The sequence below is a fragment of the Falco punctatus genome (genome assembly GCF_963210335.1).
Source record: "Falco punctatus genome assembly, chromosome: 1".
NCBI lineage: Eukaryota > Metazoa > Chordata > Aves > Falconiformes > Falconidae > Falco > Falco punctatus.
The window spans coordinates 17973723-17994655 of NC_137580.1; the positions used below are offsets into that span (position 1 = coordinate 17973723).

The 20933-nt window shown below is 47.3% G+C and overlaps 1 protein-coding gene across 9 annotated transcripts in view; it reads right to left on the reverse strand.

Moving 5' to 3' along the window:
• ARHGAP24 (Rho GTPase activating protein 24) overlaps positions 1-20933 on the reverse strand; it is a 225616-nt gene that overhangs the window by 70083 nt on the left and 134600 nt on the right. The window contains exon 1 of one of the 9 annotated variants that reach the window (XM_080365311.1): positions 16556-16998. The exons of 7 other annotated variants lie outside the window; for them this stretch is intronic. The gene's annotated coding sequence lies outside the window, so the exon portion shown is untranslated. Of the gene's footprint in view, positions 1-16270; positions 16444-16555; positions 16999-20933 lie in introns of those variants that run through there. One more of the 9 variants, XM_080365309.1, reaches the window with a different exon arrangement.

A 20933-nucleotide genomic window follows, 5' to 3' on the forward strand; every position in this document is an offset into this window, starting at 1 on the left:
TAAATGGAAGAAATCACATTCTGGTGAGCAACACTAGAGCAAAGCAGGACATTTGTTGCCCCCAACATCACACGCATTTAAGCTGAGTCTCACTAGTTATGAAAAATTTTTAGACCACATCTTTCAGGCAGCTTAAGACACTATTATCTGGGGGAAATCCCTCTAGCTCCCAGCAGAACTGGTGAGCTAAACCTTGCAACTGAATTACGCTACAGTAATAACAAAGAGCAGAAGCCTGTGCTAACAGCAAAACAGACATTCAGTTTAGCTGTGTTTGCCTGGCTTTTTCTACACCTTGGGATCCTGCTTCCTTCAGAGGGAGTGGCCTCAGTCGATCCAGATCCCACTTCAGAGTTCACACTCCGTGTGATCTCAATGCAGATGCAGCAAGGGTGCGTGTGAGATGCTACTGCCTTTTCTCTGAAGGTGTCGATACAAGCCACTGGAAATGAGAGAAAGCTCAAGCATGAGATCCCACAAGAGTTACCCAGGCAAGTCCCAGTAGCCTAGTGTGTTGAGAGAGCTGAGCCACGAGCAAAACTGCTTTCCTCAGCATCTGGGTTAGAAACAAAGTCCTTTATAAGCACAGATGGCTGAACAGACAGGAGGAGCCAGTTCCTTCCAACTCGGTGGTAGCAAAGAGGAGGAAAAAAAAAAAGCTTACATGCAGTTCAATACCAAAGTCAGCAGAAGACTGAAAATCAGGAGGGGAAAAAATAAGGAATTTGACCATCAGAGTAAGGAGTCTTTCCTATCCAGATTTAAAAAGTAACTACTGATCATTGAACGAGTACTACCTCTAACTTTGTCCTGCCCGCAGCTTGCAATTTTTGCTGAAACTATATAAAATACCACATCTGTAATCTCTGCAAAGTAGCCTGTCACTTGCAGCTCATCCCCAGCCTCCCTGCAGGAGCTCTGCTTTCAGGCAACTCCTGCATCTGACGCAACTGACCTCTCCTGGCCTTAGATACAACCAGGGTGCAGAGGTGATACATGCAGCCATTCCTTTCATGTTATACTCCCATCTCATCAACTGCTCTATTCAGATGAAAAGGCTGGCAGATGAAGTATAGCACTGTAAGGAAGAGGAGCCGCAAATAAACTTTCCAATATTTCACAGGTCATCCTCTGAGAGACAATCACAATAAATCCCGATTTCTTTCTTGAATTATATTGTTAGTTTTTTCCTCACAGCTGTATTTCAGAATACTCTTGAGTACTTGCATATTTCAGTATGTTATTTCCCTTGCATATTTACAAGAACAACACTTTACCATATAATTCTTTTTTCACCTCATTCATTTTAAATCTGAGCATCTCTTTCTACTGCATAAAATTTCTTTTGTAGCAAACTTATGTTAAAAAAAGCACAACTTTTTTAATGAAGTCTCTGACACAAGAAGCTGCTATTATATACGAGATGAGAGAGTTACATTCATGTTGCTGTTTGCTGACAACTGTCCAAAATACCACAATTCTATGCCACTGTGGTGTGTAACAGCTACCGTTATACAGCCGGCATGGCTGCAGCACAGATTTAACACATTCTTGACTTGTTCCGATTCTGATCTTGTTTGAGGAGTCCAGAGGCTTTTTCCTCAGTCTTGTGATTCATTTTTGATGGGGAAAAAAACCAAAAACAACAAAACCCCACGCACACAAATAATCCTGCCCTTTTATAGGACTTAGTGAAACGAGTCTCTTCAGGAAAGGAAAATCATTTGTATTCTTACTATTTAAAAATCGTGACACTCCTAAACAAGACTTGTCTTCTGTCAGGAGCGCTGGGAATTATTCTTAGCACATGCTGACATATACGCAGGCTTTTCAAGTATGGACACAATGGAAATCCCTCATCAGGAAGCACGGCTCTGCCCTCCAGCTGAAGGTGCATTATAGCCACAGTTCCTACACGCTTATTCTGAGGAACTGACCTAAGCTGAAATTTCCACATTACGGAAAGTTTCAGCAGATGCAGGCTTTTGCAAAGAGATTCCAGTATATGCTGCATTGATGTAAGCATCTTCACGTAATTACAAATCACAGTGCTGGCAAACACATTCAACCAGAAACACAATAAACTTCACCTGATGATATTTACCCTGGGAAAACTTGTAGCTTTCAGTATAACATTCTGAAAAAGGGACTTGTCCACTTCACCACAAACACAACGTCCCTCTAACCGCTGTCACTCCTTTTACTCGCACAGTACAAAACCAAAGAGCACACAGAGTACCTCTGCTCATTACTGCTGCTGCTCCTGTCAACTCCCAACCTTTTTTCCAGTTTCTCAGGACAGCAAGATACACTGGTTTGTCCCAGCACAGCCCCACCTTCAGCTGTTAACAGGCCGTATCCGTACTGCTCTCCACCACCGGTCCCATGTCGGTTTTATTCCCATTACAGCAGCTCAGTCTGCTGCCTAAACAGCCCCGGACAAAGATTACGCTGCCACAGCGGTTTCTACATGGAAGAGCCATTTCTTCTTAATGCCTGTCATGCCTGTAGCAGCGTGAAGCTGCTCTGCACAACCCTATGACCTGAAGTCGGCAGGGGGAGCGAGACGGGGCTGCCTTCAAGTCAGCTGGCTGCCAACCACCAGAGAACAAGCTTTCTATCCTTCAGGGCTGATGTTCAAGGCTTTTTTAAAAACCCACGTTAGAAAACACATTTTGATTTGCCAGATGGAAGAGTGGCCTGCAAGGGGTGGTGGTGAAGAGGAAGAGAGTGGGCTATTTAAATCCACAGCATTATACAGGTCCAGATACACGCACCTATTTCTTTTATACTATATTAGTACACAGCAACCCTGTTCTCTGGATATGAAGTGCAAAAAATTAATCTAAGGGGATTCTTTCAGTTTAGACACGCAATTTTGATCAATGCATGGTTTCAGCTGCCCTAAGAGAATATTTTGAATTGTTGAATGTATACAACACACTCAGAATTAGCCAAAATACTGATCCAATACATCAATGAGCTGGGAGGTGCTGAAGCAGATAAAAGCTACAAAACCCCAAGCAGCATGTAACAAAAGGGATGGACAGCACAGCAGTGATTTTGCAGCCATGACAAGGGATATCGATGCTATACATTACAGAAAAAGAACATGCCTGTCATCTATTTTTGCAGCACCTGGATCTCAGTACTGAAAATGCTCAGGTACCTACCAACAAAAAGGTGTTATTCAGTACATTACATTTTCTAGACTAAAACTATATTTTTATCCTCCAGCCTGTCAGTTCTCCCCAAACCGGAAGATAACAGCACCAAAGAAAATTTTAAGCCATGAACTCTCAGCATTTCCTCTTGCAGTTCCCATATGTAGTGCCGGATACGCAGAACTGCATCGTGCCTGCTTATGGCCAAGAAGCATTTCCTCACCCAGACTGTGGCTGCTTAGTGACTTCAGTCGCATGAGTTAGAGAAAAACTCAAGAGGGAAGGATTCTCTTCCCTATGTACACACTCCACCACTGGGAATCCTAACATGAACTCTGAAGACAGGCTGTCAAAAATAAAGGTCAGGTTCACTCTGTCCTCCTGACCCTTTTCCTGCCTGTTTGAGGGAACAGACTTACCCTAGTTCATGATGCTGGAGAGACACTAGTTCCACCTACAACACAGCAGACACCACACAGGCAGACAACAGGAAAAAGGGATATGAAGCAGAAGGGTTTGCGCGGCCCTTTTTTTTTTTTTTTTTTTTAGGATTTTCTTTCCCCCCCCCCCAAAGAAAGCAAGCTTTTCCAAGTTGGAAGAGTTCTAACACTGAAATTTCCTGCCAGTATTAGTAACCTCTTGCTGTCATGATTAAAGGAATTTCAAGCTTTCTGGTATTTTCAAAATAGTCAGTACCTAGAATCAGCTGAAAAACACCCAGACATTTAGCTTACTAACAATAAATTATTTCCTGTAGGCTTAGCATCCAATGAAGGCATTGCCAGGTGTGAGGTGCCAGCTCGCAATGCTTTGTTCCATTTCCTTGCTGCAGCAGGGCGTCCTTTTGGGTTTGCTGTGACCTGCAGGGTAGGCAGCAGCACTGCAGGCCGCTGGCACTGCCACGCACAGCTCCTGGCTAACAACTAGAAGCACCATGCGCTGCCATACCAGGCTACTATCAAGCAGCTGCACCCTCAGAGAGCATCACAGAACCATAGAATTATTTAGGGTGGAAAAGGCCTTAAAGATCAAGTCCAACCATTAACCCAGCACTGCCGAGTCTGCCACTAAACCGCGTCCCTAAGCACTGCATCTACCTCTTTTAAATACCTCCAGGGATGGTGACTCAACCACTTCCCCAGGCAGCCTGTTCCAGTGCCTGATAACCCTTTCAGGGAATAAATTTTTCCTAATACCCAAACTAAAATTTCCCCCTGGTGCAGCTCGAGGCTGTTTCCCCTCATTCTATTGATTGTTACTTGGGATGAGAGACCGACCCCCACCCGCCTACAGCCTCCTGTCAGGCAGTGGCAGAGAGCGATAAGCCCCCCCTGAGCCTCCTTGTCTCCAGGCTGAACAGCCCGGCTCCCTCAGCCGCCCCTCACAACACTTGTGCCCCAGCCCCTTCCCCAGCCCCTGCCCGTCTCTGGACACGCTCCAGCCCCTCAGTGTCCCTCCTGCAGCGAGGGGCCCAAACCTGAACACAGGATTCCAGGGGCGGCCTCACCAGTGCCCAGTGCAGGGGGACGGTCACTGCCCTGGTCCCGCTGGCCACGCTGTTGCTGACACAAGCCGGGATGCTGCTGGCCCTCCTGGCCACCTGGGCACGGTGCTGGCTCCTGCCCAGCCGGCTGCCCACCAGCACCCCCAGGCCCTTTCCCCCCAGGCACTTCCCAGCCGCTCTGCCCCAGCCTGGAGCGCTGCGTGGGGCCGGTGTGACCCCAGGGCAGGACCCGGCACTCGGCCCTGTGGAACCTCATACAAGTGGCCTGGGCCCACGGATCCAGCCTGCCCAGACCCCTCTGCGGAGCCTCCTGCCCTCCAGCAGATCAGCACCCCTGCCCAGCCGGGTGTTGGCTGCAGACTCGCTGAGGGGGCACTCGATCCCCTCGCCCAGATCACAGACAGAGACACGAACCGGGACCGGCCCCAGCGCTGAGCCCTGGGGAACACCACGTGTGCCCGGCCGCCAGCTGGATGTGGCTCCATCCCCCACCCCCCTTTGGGCTCGGCCAGCCAGCCAGCCTTTTACCCAGCCCGGAGCGCACACCTACAGGCCGCGAGCAGCCAGCTTCTCCAGGAGAATGGTGTGGGAGACAGTGACAAAGACTTTACTAAGGTCCAGGTAGACATCCACAGCCTTTCCCTCATCTACCCAGGTCAGGCTGACCAGCCTGTAGTTCCCCAGATCCTCCCTTCGGCCCTTCCTGTAGATGGGCGTCACACTGGCTAACCTCCACTCTTCTGGAATCTCCCCGGTGAGCCAGGACTGTTGATAAATGATGGAGAGCAGCTTGGTGAGATCCTCTGCCAGCTCCCTCCGTACCGTCGGGAGGATCCTATCCTGCACTGCAGACTTGTGCATGTCCAAGTGGAGCAGCAGGTCACTGACACCAGTTTCCTCCTGGACTGTGGGGACTTCATGGTGCTCCTCATCCCTGTCTTCCAGCTCAGGGGACCCAGCACCCTGAGGGTAACTGGTCTGGCTGTTAAAGACTGAGGTAAAGAAGGCACGAACTACCTCAGCCTTTCCCTCACCCTCTGTGGCAGTATTCCCCCCTTCGTCCAACGAAAGATGCAGATTATCCTTGGCCCTCCTTTTGTTGCTAATGTGTATCTGAAAACATTTTTTGTTATCTTTTATAGCAGTGGCCAGCTTAATGGGCTTTCACCTTTCTAATTTTCTCCTGGTATAACCTCACAACTTCTTTACAGTCCTCCTGAGCTGCTTGCCCCTTCTTCCAAAGGTGGTAAACTCTCCTTTTCCCTGCTGAGTCCCAGCCAAAGCCCTCTGTTCAGCCAGGCCAGTCTTCTCCCCTGCCAGCTTGTCTTTTGGCACACACAGACAGCCAGCTCCTGCCGTCTTGAAGGATGCCCAGCCTGCCTGGACCCCTGGGCCCTTCAGGACTGCCTGCCCAGGGACTCTGTCCACCAGGATCCTAAACAGGCCAAAGCCGGCCCTCTGGAAGTCCAAGGCAATGGTTCTGCTGACCCCCCCCCCCTCCTTATTTCTCCAAGAATCAAAACCTACCATCTCACGATGGCTGTGCCCAGCACGGCCTCCAACCACCACACCACCCACCCGCCCTTCTCTGCTCATGAACAGCAGCTCCAGCGGGGCATCTCCCCAGGCTGGCTCCCTGACCGGCTGTGCCAGGAGTTATCATCCACACACTCCAGGAACCTCCCAGCCTCTTTCCTCCCCGCTGTGTTGTATTTCCAGCAGATATCTGAGAAGTTGAAGTCACCCAGGAGAACAAGGGCTAGCGGTAGTGAGACTTCTCTCAGGTACTTCTAGAATATTTCATCTCCCTCTTCATCCTGGTCAGGTGGTCTCTAACAGGCCCCAACCAGGATATCTGCCCTGTTGGCCTCCCCCAATCCTCATCCATACGCATTTGACCTTGTTACCATCATTGAGCTGTAGACAGTTGAAACTCTCCCTAACACAGAGGGCTACCCCACCACCTCTCTTTCCTTGCCTGTCCCTTCTGAGCAGTTTATAGCCACCCACTGCAGCACCCCAGCCACATGAGACATCCCACTGTGTTTCTGTGATGGCAGCTATGTCATAGTTTTCCTGCTGCACAATGGCTTCCAGCTCCTCCTGTTTGCCTGTGCTTTGGGCATCCGTGTAGATGCACTTCAGCTGTGCTATCGATCTCGCCTCCAACACGGCGTGCTGCCCCCAGGCTCATCTCTAGTGAGCCTGGTTTTACCCTCTTCCCCCTTCATACCCGGTTTAAAGTACACTCAACAAGCCCTGCTAACTCCTGACCTAGGATCCTTTTCCCACTTTGAGACAGGTGAACCCCATCTGTCACCACGGGACCTTGTGCCACATAAACTGACCCATAATAAAAAAACCCCAGAATTCAGCCAGTGACACCAGGCCTGGAGTATGGGTTGGTCTGTTTGCTAATCAAGTGCTTCCCAGTATTTACATACCAGATCACGGGGCTGCCCCTCTTCATTCTGACGTTACTTTTTTCTGGTTTTAAGTGAGTATTACCATCATCTTCTCTTGTTTTATTTTATACTGCCTTAACTCACCCCATAGTCTATCACAGTTCTTCTCTATCAGCCAATCTGTATCAACGACACAAATGGTCTCAAGGCAAGAATTCAAAACAATTTTAAAATGATAACTGCTCTTTCAAAACTGAACAACTATCCTGTGGCAGCAGAGTTCAAGGCCACGGAAATCTGTTGCTATAATGCCTCCAGCCTCCACTGCTTTAATGAGGCTTTCTTGCGGGAAGCAGCTCCACTCCTGTGGGAGGGACATGGTTTTATTACTAATCTGTCAAGCTGAAATAAAAATCAGCTGTGTCTAAGCCTTCCTTCTAGAGTCCCAGTAGAAAAAAAAAAGGGGTCCATTTTCTAGGAAGAATAGGAGAGGAAGAAAATATGTGTGCTGCAAACATCAAAGTAATAACACTCTAAGAGTTAACTCCTCATTGCTTCTCATTTCACCTTTATCAGCTCATCCAATTTTGTTGTTGCACAAGTGCACTTACTATTATATCTGCTTATGCGTGCTGAGTAAAAGAAAACAGTACAACCACTGCCAAGGACTCCAGTAAACGAGGGTTTTGCCTTATTTGCCCCAGCTGCTGCTCTCTGCTTCTTTGCAATTTCCACAATCAAGAGACTGCTTTGTACAAAGCCAGTGCTTCAGCTCCCAGTGAAGTGTTTCAGAGCACCAGCAGTGAGGACTGCCTTCCCATGGCACTTCTGCTGCCCCACGACTGTTACACCAGCGTGAGCACCTTTTTCCCTTTTCTCTCAACAACAGAACAGCTTGTGTTGATCCCTCTTGATTATTTTTTTTTTAATTAAGAGAACACAGCCTGCATTCAGGACATTCAAACGTAAAATAAAGCCTCAAAATCCTTTCAACAGTGTCATTACGGTCATTCCACCTTCAGCAAAAGTAAATAACCAGGTAACCAAGGATAAGGAAGATTTTATATGTGAGATGGATCATAGTTGAAGTGACAGACACAACTAGTGGATTTTCACGGCTGCGGAAGATCAGCAATGATGCCCTGATAAGCTTCCTTCCTTGGTGGTCCTTAAAACTGGTTATTACATATTGTTATGAATAAATGTGGTACCTTCAGCTCAGGCTCTGTGCACTGCCATTTTTCTGATAAAGTGGTCAGCGACAATACAGTTGCAATCTTTTTTTCCTTTTTGTTCAGGACAGAGTCAACAACATCCTGTGATCACAATGGGAACAGGAGCCGTCTTAACACCGCATGTTGCCTCTTCACAAAACCTCCAGTTAATAGGCTTTGCACCAGCAGCCTCGAAGAAGGATCTGTCCCCTCCCTGCATGGCAGCACACCACACAGCAGCTGCGTTGTGCCATCAGTATGGTCCACTCTGTCTGGTCCCCACTCTTCACCAGGCACAAATGCGACAGCCTGACAAGTGCATTAAAACTTAAGCTGTCCAAAGGCAGCCAGACAGAAACTTTGTGTACAGACACCCCAGGGTACTCTTCCTTGCTTTAGCTTCCTAAAAATAGCTCTTTAGAGGGGAATGAGGCTTTCAGGGTTTGCTTGTTGCTTTTTTAACTAGTTTTGAAAAGAATCCCTCATCCATAGGCTTTTGTTGCTTTTGGCAACTCACAGGTCAAAAAGCAGAAGAGGTACTGACAAAGGAAACCTGACCTACATCTTGCCTCACTGTGCGAGGTTACATCTTTCCTGGGCATGCTTATGTAATAAAGGGGGATGGCGCACATCAACAGGAATTTGGGAATCGTGGGCTCTGCTCCTACCTCCTCAGTAGCTTTTTGCCCAGCTTTAATTTTGCCTTTAAAATTTCTCTGCCGAATTTTCCTCTTTCTGCAAAAAGCAATTAAGACTATTTATTGACCTCACAGGGGAGACATAGTCCTTCAGTTAATTAAAGCTTGTAAAGACTTTAAGATCACCCAGTGAAGGGCTTTATAGGAATGCGAAGTGCATCATAAACCCAGAAAACAACCCAGCAGAGACACAAAGGTCATATCTGAAGTGTGTCAAATGAAGATCCTGTTTAGATTTAAAGAAAAAAAGTTGTAACTTAAATTACTACATGTTTTCCCACTGTACCTTAACTGAGATGTTACAACACAGTAATCTGAGAGGTAATAATTTCATATGCTACTTGGTGAACTGGAAGGAATGTGTTTAAAGACGATGTGCAATCAGAGATACATGGCAGAAACTGCTAACTATACATGTTGCCCTATTATCTGCTTTACGCTATAAAAAGACAGTGAGGTCCCACACGAGCACAAGTAAAAATGTCTCTCGCTACTACTTATCACTAGCTTTAAGCAAAAGCCTCTTTAAGTTTTAGTGTTAAAAAAAGAAATCAGCTCCTTTCAATACTTCAGAACCTAAAAGCTGCCAGTGACTGGGTTCTTACAGGGTTGAAGGACAGGATCTCCTGAGCTGCAAAGGGGAGTGAGCAACGTGCAGACAGGGACAGAAGAAAGCGTGTGCAAGGGCAGGGGACTGGCTGCTACTTCTACCGCAGCAATCTGCAAGGTTAGTGGCAGATTTTGCCCCCCAGGGCATTTCACGTGTACGGCTGTAAAGCAAGATAGCATGCACCAGCTTTAAAAACCTGCCAGCTGCCAGCCAGCATCACGAGTCAAGTCACGGATAAGGGCAAATACTTGACAGTCCTTGATGTAATAATTACATAGCAGTGGCTGCACCACTTCATGAGAACTTGCTGCTGCCTCAGGACACTTGCTAAGCAGGAGGCGGCAAATGCAGTCAGGACCACACAGCCAGAGAGGGAGGGCTGGCAGGTGAGGACAACCCTTCAAGGAGAGCCTGGGTACCTTACCTTAACAGCCACTGCAAGCACCTGTATTCCTGCTGGAGAGCTGGCCCAGCAAACACTTTTGGCAGTTCACCTGGGTGCCTTTAAAGCTACAGAAAGTTTATGTAATTTGTCATCTCTGCCCTAAATCCCCACAGCATTGTTTCCTTCCCCTAACTCTCCTCCCTATACCACACGTGAACCTTGAAGTGTTACATCAGGTTTCGTAAGGTTGGGAGGAGCACAGGAGAGGAGATGAAGCTCCTAAGTGGTCACCCTTCCTCTTTTCCCTGATGAACAACACACTATTCAGGGAACCCAAAGCCCTTTACAAAGCTGATCTCACCAGTGGCCTCACACCCTTTTGGGACCAGACAGTGACTGTTTAAGGTAAGAACTTGTATGATGAAGGATTTCAGCATCTTCTTTTGCTTCACTTGACAGCTTCCTCTGCTCTTGGGCAGCAGTCTCCCTTTCACCTCCCCAGCCACAAGGCACAGGCTTTGCCATGTATCAGAGTACCCCGGGGGAAAAGCAAAGTGAGCTGCATGTTTCCCAGTCTATCATTGCATCTTTCGGAGATGCAGAAAGAAGGCAAAGATAAGCCCACATTCATTTGTTCCCCTCAGGATGTCAGTACTTAAATGCACTAGGTTGTGGCTCAAGATTCATTCCTGCCAGCAATGGCCACCAGACAACACATGTGGGAAGCGCGTAAGGTGTGCAACCTAATTTCTACAGAAAGAGTGTGCATGGTACCATTCACACAGGCTGCAGAAAGGCAGATGATACTGTGATTCAGCAGTGAGGTGGCTGGCACTAACTTGTCACCATGCTGTTTCTGAAAAAAAGTTTGAACTTGCTTAAATCTGACCGATTGACCTTGTATCGCTTCAGCATCTCCTTCTGATGACGGCAAAACTTCCAGCCACAGCATTTCTGATTCACTCGTATGTGTCCCAAAATCTGATTTACAGGCTTTTGCCAGTAGCAACCAGGATGAAAAAGCTATTTGCGGGTCTGAGAAAGAAAAGATGATGTATAAGAGGGAAATACAACATTCAATCCAATTGCACAAGAATGAATTCTACTTTCAAGCCTCAAATTAAGCTTAAACGAAAAAATTATTTCCTGAAGAGCCATTTCTCATTCAAAGCAGCCACAACTCCTGATTCTGAGTGCCTAAATACATTGCACACACCACTTCTAATACCGATTTTTCCATTTTATCTTTGACTATTTACTACAAGCTCCAATTGCATGGCCATCTCTCCCATATTTTAAGTCACTCTGGCCCTACACTTTACACCTTCACCCTATCATTTCATTAGTTTTCATGTTAGGAGTGTGCAGTAACAGTAAGCTCGAAAGCCACTAACCCTCCTTTTCTTCTATACTGACACAAAGACCTCAGTGGCAGGCCAGGGGAGGACACACACAGGGTGCACACCACCTCTTTCCTCTGGTAACACAACAACAACTGGCTCCCCAAGTGGCAGATGTTCAAAATCCACAGAGAAGCATGGTGGGGGTTTACTGCCGTAGGAAACATTCTGGGGTTTTGTCGACTTAATATTGGAAACTTCATACATTCTCATTAGAAATCCAGCGCTTCTGCAAGAGAAATACCCCATGGGGAGAACCAATTGAACCAAGTGAAGCCTGAAGCGGAACGGAAACAGGGAGGCTGAAACAATGTGATGTTGTTAGCTCTTCCACACCACATCTTCAGGAAACGTTCAAGTACACAGATAGATAAGTATTATCTGTATTATCTCACACTGGAACGGTTCAAAGTTGCATCTGAGGAGGTTTAGACCAGACACTGGGAAGCATTTCTTTACTGAGAGCGTGGTCAAACACTGGAACAGGCTTCCTGGGGGGCGGGCGATGCCCCAGGCCTGTCAGTGTTTCAGAGGCGTTTGAACAATGCCTTTAATAACGTGCTTTAACTTTTGGTCAGCCCTGAAGTGGTCAGGCACTTGGACTGGATGATTGCTGTAGGTCCCTTCCAACTCAACTATTCTCTTCTAGTCTATCCTGTTCCCAGGCACATGACACTTGTTTTTAACAAACATCCTTTACTACTTCTAGCTGCCTCAGTTTTATTCATTGTAAGTGTAAAATGTCTGTTCAGATATTCATTGACATCTTTCCCACCCACAGAAGCTGAGCTTTTTACTTTTGTGTGCAAGCGAGGCCACTTCTTTACCATGCTGCCAGATGGACTGAAAAGTGCACTGGTCAAATCAGCTACATGCAAAGACGGTATCATCCAAGAACAGCACCGGGAAACTGATAACAACAACATGAATCTCGCCAAGTTTGGCTCGGTACCTTTACAAGCTACCAATAACGTCAATCTGCAGTCCTGTCCAACCTGCATATTCTCATAACTGCCACACCACCTCCTTAAGCAACGCCTCCCACGCAGACACTCCTCCTAGTGACTGCACTGTGCAGGCAGCCCATGGGGTTGTTAAGATGTTACCTGCAGAGACAAGCCTGCTCCTGGCCAAGCATCACAACAGGCGACAGCTGTGGGCTAGGAATCCTGCACCCCACTGGCCAGTGCTGCAGCACCTGGTGCTCTGTGCCAGCCCTCAGGGGGTGCGTGCTGCTCCCACCCTCACTTCAGTAGCCTCCCTCTTCTTCCTGACCTTAGACACCCATGATGCACGGCCTGGAGACCCACAGTTCAGTCCCCAGCACGCTGGCATGCAACCATCAGACAGGAAAATCTCTAGGAGTCTGAAAATTACTTTTCCACTGACCATAAAATTTGTGGCCGTGTTTTCAAGAAAGCTGTTCCCACAGCTGGGGTCAGGTTTTCACAAGGAGTAAAGAATCTATCTGCATACCTGGAAAAAGAGAAGGTTCTCAGAAGCATCACAGGTGCAGCAGCTCTTGTAACAACCTGAATGACCTGGTCATTTTGGCAGTCTGCCACTCGCTTTCATTGTTAAATCAAAAACGTATTTTTCACAAGATCTGTTCCCAAAAGCAGGCTATAACTGCTCTTCTTCCAGCAGAAATGAATGGTGAGAACTTGCAATTTTTACATGCACTGCATTAAAGCACTTCATAAATATGCCTTGGAAGAAGAGAGCGCTGCAGTCAATGGATAATGTTCAGGTTAAGTACTTCAGTAACCTGCTACCATCTGACATTCACAGACAGAAAAGTCAATGACTTAATTTAATGATTTAAGGATTAGAATGAGTTTGGGTTTGTATCAGACTTGGCTTAAGAAGGATGAGCTGGATTCATTAGAAAATGACATTTAATTAATCAGCTACTTCTAGTTAAAATTAGCTAACAAAGTTCGGGGGCGGGGAGGGGGGGCGGAAATAACAAAAACAGAAACAGAGTGCAGTTTTAAACCAAATTTGTAACTGTGATTTACAGCTCCGCACTTATAGGACATGAAAAGAGAATTAATTTGACAACTGTTCAGATTCACCAATAGATCAGAAACCAGTATTTCTTTGAATTGACATTTAAATGACAAACTTAGTCCAGACTTCAGAGTTTGCTTTTGAGCTGCACTGCTTGGATTTACAGTCTGCAAGAGCTACCAGGTACAGAGCTCATGTGCAATCCATCACTTTTTTATCCCAACTGAAACAATAAAGCTAGAAGGATACTGCATCTCCTTGAACTAAGATTTCTGTCCCATCTCTGAGCCTGCACAGATGTTAAAGTAGATGCGTAACCCCATTTTCGAAAGAGATGGCGGGAGGCAGTGGCAGGCACCTGCAGAGCAGGGGAGAGAAGCTCTGCAATATCCATAAGCAGCTCCAGAACAGGGGTGCTACAACACCCTGCAGTACCACCTCCTCCAGCTGTGCTCAGGGCATGACAGCATCTCACCCACTGACCTAATTAAAAGGCTTAAGGGTCTGGGGGAAGAGATAAAAGAGATTTTATATCCAAACACTCTGCAAGCACATGCTCACTTTGTAATAGCTCCCAGGAGCATTCCAACTACTTTCCTCTTACCTCTCATACTGCACCATTCACAATACCAAAAACCAACTCAACTGCTGCTGTTTTGGGCTGCCTCCAAGCAGGGTAGCTGGCAATAACTGTAGGTAGTTGAAAATAACTGTTCATCTTTTGCTTTAAGGTACCTCTTTCCAGTACAGAGGTACAGGAATATCAAGATTAGACGATGCAGTAAGTCACATGGACTGTCTTGGGCGCTGAGCTGATTCTAGCACATACTAGTCATATAGCACATCAGTCACCTAAAAAGGTTTCGGAACTGTACTGTGCAGAAGTATCCTTTGTGCAAATGCAAATGTGGCACCAAGACACACTGGTGAGTGTTTCCAGAAGTGGTTTGTTTGGTACCTGCCCATGAAACACTCAGGATAGCTGGAGGAGGAAGACAGAAAGATAAAATGCTGATTAAGAAACATCCAGCCAAGCTTTCCAGCAATTTGGTGAAGTACATGCATCTGATCACCATAAACAGCTTTAACCTACAGACACATACAGTGTCTCCCAGAGAAATGCTATTTGCCATAGCACTAAAACATTTGTCATTGAAGTTTTAATGAAATCTCACCCACTTCTACCTTTTCCAGAAGAAAACCCAACTCATTCTTCTTCCTTACTCAGAAAGTATAACAAGTTCCAGACAACTCAGACTCAAGTTTACTGAATTCAGGGCATGGAGTAACTGACTCTTCATTCCACTTGCCTTCATTGTAGTAACCAGTGTTGAGACTGACAACTCAGCAGTGTTGAAGTCTGTTTCTGGAGAATAAAAGTCTGAATTGGCCAGAATCAATGAGAACAAAACAGGGTTGATTTGTTTGTTTGTTTTAAACGAGCCCAAAACCATTAATTATCTAACTGAATATGAACATTCTGATTATTATCTAACTATCTGAACTCAGTTCATGCAAACATAAGCCAAGGCATGCTATAGCTACTCTGCTTGCACCATCTGCCCTGTTTATGCACAATGCACTCATACAGTGAGAACACACTGAAAACTCGATTATGAAACTGCTGCTTCACCTGTCTTTTCAAATGCACCTAAAGCGCAGCTGAGACAGAGAACAGGACCACAGCAGTGCAGAGCGTGGTGCAAGAACAGGGCATTTCAGTAACAGCCATTTCTAGTACACAGAGGAGGCTGCAGCAGCTCAGCACGCTGAAAGCTAGGCAGGATCTTTAAACACAAGAGTTCATGGGAATTCAACACTTCCCCTTCATTGCATTCTTTACCAAACAACTCAAAAGAGGAGGCGTCTATTTTAAGGTAATGGTATCATTAAGGGTAAAACAGGAGTAGTTATTTTAAAACACAGCAATGCAACTAAACTGCATCAAGGCTCACCCCAAAGTCGGGGTCTGACTCTGAAGCAAGGAATTTGCAAACGCTGCACAACCGAGCTAAAACAAAAAGGTGAAAACGCAAGACAGCACTACCCAAGGTATACTGCATATGCAAAAGTTTCCTTGCCTAATTCCAGCCGCCGCTCCAGCACTCTGCGAAAGCTGGGAGCTCCTGTGCGACCAGCAGGCTGAAATCCTCTCTCTTAAAACAAAGCAGGCTTCAAAGCTGTTACGCAGGATCAGCCCTTGTGAACTGAGGAGGAGGAGGTGGGCAGGACGCTGCCAAAATCCGACAGCTCGTCTCTCTAGCAGTATCACAACAGGCTGTGACACAACACGTACTAGTGTCGGTCTAGGAAATACATCTGAAGCTCTGAGCTCTCACCTGGCACGAGCACAGGCTGGCAGCAGCGGGCACCTCTGGCGTGACTGCCGGTGCCTGCGGGGCTGCCAGGAGCCACGGCCAGCCCGGCCCCTGCTCCCGCTATCTGCCGGCTGGCAGCAGTCTCTCCGTGACTCCACCGCCCAGGAATGGCAACCACCTCGCCCCTCGGGACACAGTGCTGCGGGGGGCCCGCGAGGGTGGGTACGAGACACCCGAGGAGCGAGCCCCAAACCTCCCTGGGCCAGCTTCCCTCGCCTGGGACCAACCTGCGGGAAGCACCGCGGGGACAAGCGGGGGTCGGGAGAGCTGCCATGGGGAGACCACAACACCGGGGCTGAGCCGACGCGTGTAGGCACACACTCAGGCACACACTCAGGCACACACTCGCGGAGTTTGCCAGCAAGCCCTCCACCCCCCAGGCAGGTCTGATCAAACCCTCCTCAGCCAGCTGGCTGGTCAAAGGCAGACTATTTTCTTTTACAAGTTAATGCAGTTAGCAGAGAGGAACAGAGTGTAGTACTTCCTACATGCTACTCACCCGGGCGCTGCAACGGCTGTATTTCTTTAAAAGCAGAATGCGTTCGCTTTGAGAAACTCGTTTATGGTCTTTTGCTAACTTGCCCAAGATTCTGTAAAATCCCAGAAAAGGCTAGGAAATGAGAAGAGACGATTTAAAAGCCGACGGTCAGGACAGGAATTTATGGAATGAAATCTTTAAGGGCAGGAGCAGATAGAGCCAGCCAGCTAACGCTTTCATGCCCTGTCTCTTACCAGCAAATTCATTTTGTGAGCAGACCCAGGGTTATAAGACGATTTAAAATACCTGCTTGTGATGTGTGCTTCTCTGCATCAGCTGGCAGTCCTTGGCGTTGCTTGTGCGCTGCCGTCTCTTGTCCTCCTGCCTTTTCCAGGAGACCCTTTGCAATCACAATGTCGCAGTTCCCCAGGCCTTACAATCAAGTGGTTTGTTGTAAGAGAACTAAAAATAGTGCTGAATTTTTCACTGAAGCACTTGCTTGAGTGAACATAGTGCCAGTCAGCCCATGAGTTAGCGAGCTGTACAGACCTTTACTATTAAATATAGCCCAGATCTTCCTGGAAATATGGCGATTGACTTTTTTGAAATATGTTCTTTTCTTTTCTTTTAAGAAAGCACAAAACAAATCCTGTTTCTGACTGCTAAAAGACAAAATGAGTGGAGTTGTTTTAAGAATATCCTCTGGGAAAGAGTGAGTCACTTAAGCTGCTTTTATGATAAAAGATCCCTGGAGGAAGTCTATCTCCTTAGCAGTCTCTAGACCGTTCAGAGATCCGTATGCCTCTCTGAAAAACAAAGTTTCACACTGTTGGGTTTTTCAGTTTGCTGGTGTTTGTCTTTAATAGTCTGAGCACCTGCTTCCACTGCAGAGTTAGTGCTAGCACGAGAAACAGAGCAGAATTTCATTCTGGCTAACACCTCAAGAGGATGATTAACAGAAGCACCTGTCCTGCAGAGCTGTTAATAAGGTCCACAGAAAAGAGTATAAAGTGGCCCATAAGGACACTGCATATGAAAGTATGAAAGTTTACGGCATAGGTCAACAAGTCCAGGAAAAAAAAAAAATCTCAGAGGGAATTATTTTTGCAAAGCTTTTCATTACTGTGGCCTGAAAACAATCACTGAAGACAAAGGTTGCAAGGAATGTCATTCAAGATACAGATGCCAGTGCTGCTGCTGCCAATGTCCAAGCTGGGATCCCAGAAGCAGATTTCGATGCAAATCTTCCAGTCAGCACATACCAGACTCACCCACGTTCCCACAGTGCCATACAGGTGGATAAGCCAAGAAATGAAAAGGTACAGCTGACGGCTGGCAACAGCCACTTACAGCATTTTAAAAGGCTTTTAAAGCCACAATCATTTTCCAGGTAGTTGCTTCAGCTGTGAAGCGGGTACCAGAGTACACCTGAAAGCAAGCCAGGATGCCTGAACCACAGAGTTAAGTCTTACTACTGCCAGTGGATGTTACTTTGTAAAGGGATCTAGAAATCCAGACTCATATCACATAATACACACCAGTGAGCAGATCGCATCTATAAAGTCAGTCTGTGCTACGATGAGTCCCTATATGACTACACTTAGTGACTTTTTAAGTCAGCATAAACTTGCAAGAAAATTACTTCTTCACCTCAACAAATAAACAGCTGCTGCCAGAGAAGCTTTCCAGAAGTAGCTCTCCAGGCTACAGTAGTACTGTACATACATATTTACATATATGCACGCACACACGCACCACCACCACCACACATTAAGAGAAACGTATAGATACATTTATTTTAAATGAAAATTTTAGGATGAAAGTGAAGTTGGAGAATTACTGGGAATATCAGAGGAGAGATACTGGTTTTAGTTCATTTCACTGATTTTCTTAGGAAGAAGCTGAAACCAAAAAGATCGAAGGTGGTTATGTGGCCTGTTTGGCTGTTAATGTAAAACTGTCTCCCACATTTTTGTTTCCTCTCAAATATCTTTGAACATCGCTTCGATTTTATTTGTTTTGTGGTAGAACTGCAGTATTTTTGCCCTTGTGAAAAGGCTGCCAAATTCCCCCTCCTTTTCACTGCTGACAAAACATGCTGCACGGCAGCACAGAACATACATAGCAGCAGAGGTAGCCACAAACATAACAGCGTCTTCATTCCTGCTCCACTCCCCAAATATTATTTATAGAGAGAAAGAGCATTAAGAGAACGCAAAGTTCTCGCTAATTTAGCCTCACTTTGCCATCTGCTACTTCTCATGAGTTGGTCCTAATGAGAAACTACTTCAAAACATATTTGAGGACCAGCTGCACCGTGTGAAGTCACCAGAGGAGGGGAATATTCCCCTTCCAATACATCATACTCTGCTGCTACACAGCAGCTCCTTCCCTGCCGAAATCAAGGAGAACGCTGCCATTAATATGAACACAGCCCTGGGTCACAGCCTCTTGCAGTCATGTTGAGCAAGTATCCCATTCAATATTGTTTTTCTCAGTAATTCACAATTTGCTACCTGGTCAAAGGGGCAATAAGAGAGCTACAAATATCACCCATACCCCCCTGAACAGCCAGCTTTCTGCAGCTGCTTCTCCTGCAGTGCACTCATCTACGGAGTGCTCACAGAATAACAGGTTGGAAGGGACCTCAAGGATCATCTGGTCCAAACGTTCTTGGCAAAAACACAGTCTAAACAAGACGACTCAGAACCCTGTCCAGCCAAATCTTACAAGTGTTCGAGAATCCACCACTTCTCTGGGGAGATCATTCCAATGGTTGAACAATTCCAATCGTTCTCATTGCAAAAAATTTTCCTCTAGTGTCCAACCAGAATCTTCCCAGAAGTAACTTGTACCCATTACCCCTTGTCTTTTCCATGTGATTCCCTGTAAAAAGGGAGTCTCCATCTTTGCAGCCACTCTTTAAATACTGGAACACGGTGATAAGGTCTCCCCTGAGCGGCCTTTCCTCAAGGCTGAACAACCCCAGTCCTCGCAGCCTTTCCTCACCCGGCAGCCTTCCCAGTCCTCTGGTCACCTTTGTGCCCCTCCTCTGGACCCTCTGCAGCCTGTCCCCATCTTTCTTGTACAGCGGGGACCAGAACTGAGCACAGTATTCCAGGCGTGGCCTCACAAAGCGCCGAGGGGGGTAGTGACTTCTTCACCTGTGCTGGCGATGCCCTTGCCGATGCAGCCCAGCACCCCGACGGCTGGCTTTGCCGCAGCGGCGCACTGTTCACTCGCGCCGAGCTTGGTGTCCACCAGGATCCCCCGGTCCCTTTCCACAGAGCCGCTCCCCAGCCGGGTAGATCCCGGCCTGTCCTGCACTCCGGGGTTATGTTTTCCCAGGTGCAAGACCTTACACTTGTCCTTGCTGAACCTCATAAGGTTCTTGTTACCCACTCTTCCAGCCCATCCAGGCCTTCCTGCAGGGTGGCTCTCCCTTCCGAAGCGTCCGCTTCCCCACTCAGTTTGGTACCAGCGGCAAACTTCATCAGGGAGCACTTGATCCCACCGTCCAGATCGCTTATGAAGACGTGAAACACCCTTGGGCCCAATATGGATCCCTGGGGAACCCCACTTGTGACAGGCTGCCCGTTTGCAGAGGAGCCGTTTGCCACCACCTCTGGGTGCAGCCTGTCACCCAGCTCTCCCCCACTGCACGGACACTTGCCCAGGCTGTAACGCATCGGGTTCTCTGGGAGGAGGCTGTGGGAAACTGTATGGAAAACCTTGGAGAAATCCAGGTGGGCAATGACCACCGCTCACCCCACACCCACCGAGCAGGTTACTTTGTCGTAGCAGGCGATCGGGGTCATCCAGCACCACTTGCCCTTGGTGAATCCGCGCTGGCTTTTCCCAGCCACGTGCTTCATTTGACTTGTGATGGGCCCCTGGAGGATGCGTTCCATAACTTTCCCAGGGACCAAAGTATGACTGATGGGCCTGTAGTTCCTGGATACTCCTTTAAGCCTTTCTTGTAGGCATGCGTGACATTAGCCTTCTGCCAGTCTTCTGGGACATCCCCGCATCTCCACAACTTCTTAGATTATGGAGAGCAGCCTTGCAACACCACCAGCCAGCTCTCAACACCCCCGGGGGGCTCTTGTCACGGCCCAGTGATTTGTAGGGGTCAGGTTCCTGTAACAGTTCACATACCAACTTTTTCTCCACTGACGGTGGGTCTGTGTGTGCCTCAGCCTGGACTTTCGTTCCCAAGGCCCAACGTGCTGGTAAAGACAGAGGTGAAGTAAGTGTTGAGAACCTCTGCCTTTCCAGCTTTGTTGGTGGTGACTAATTCACCGCTCCTGTTCAACAGTGGGCCAGTGATGTAAATATTCAAGAGGCAGCCACTGCCTGAGGCGTCAGACATTGGCTGGCACTACGCAGGGAAAGAAGAGTGGAAATACAGGACCACGGTTGCCAAGATTTAGATAAGTTCACTACTGAACTTGCAATGAGGTTGCTGCTGCCACTGCCCTGCAGACAGCTGAACCACATCACAGCAAGTATGCAGCGCCCGTCATTGGAAGTGCTGAGGTTAAAGCTCTCTGTCCTCCTGAGAAAATACCTTCTAAACATCCACCTAAATCGTTCAGAGTACGACGGTCCCATACAGTGGTGGGACAGACTACAAGATTAATTTGGTTGGGAGTCAGCCCATAATTCTGCTGCATAGTTTGGT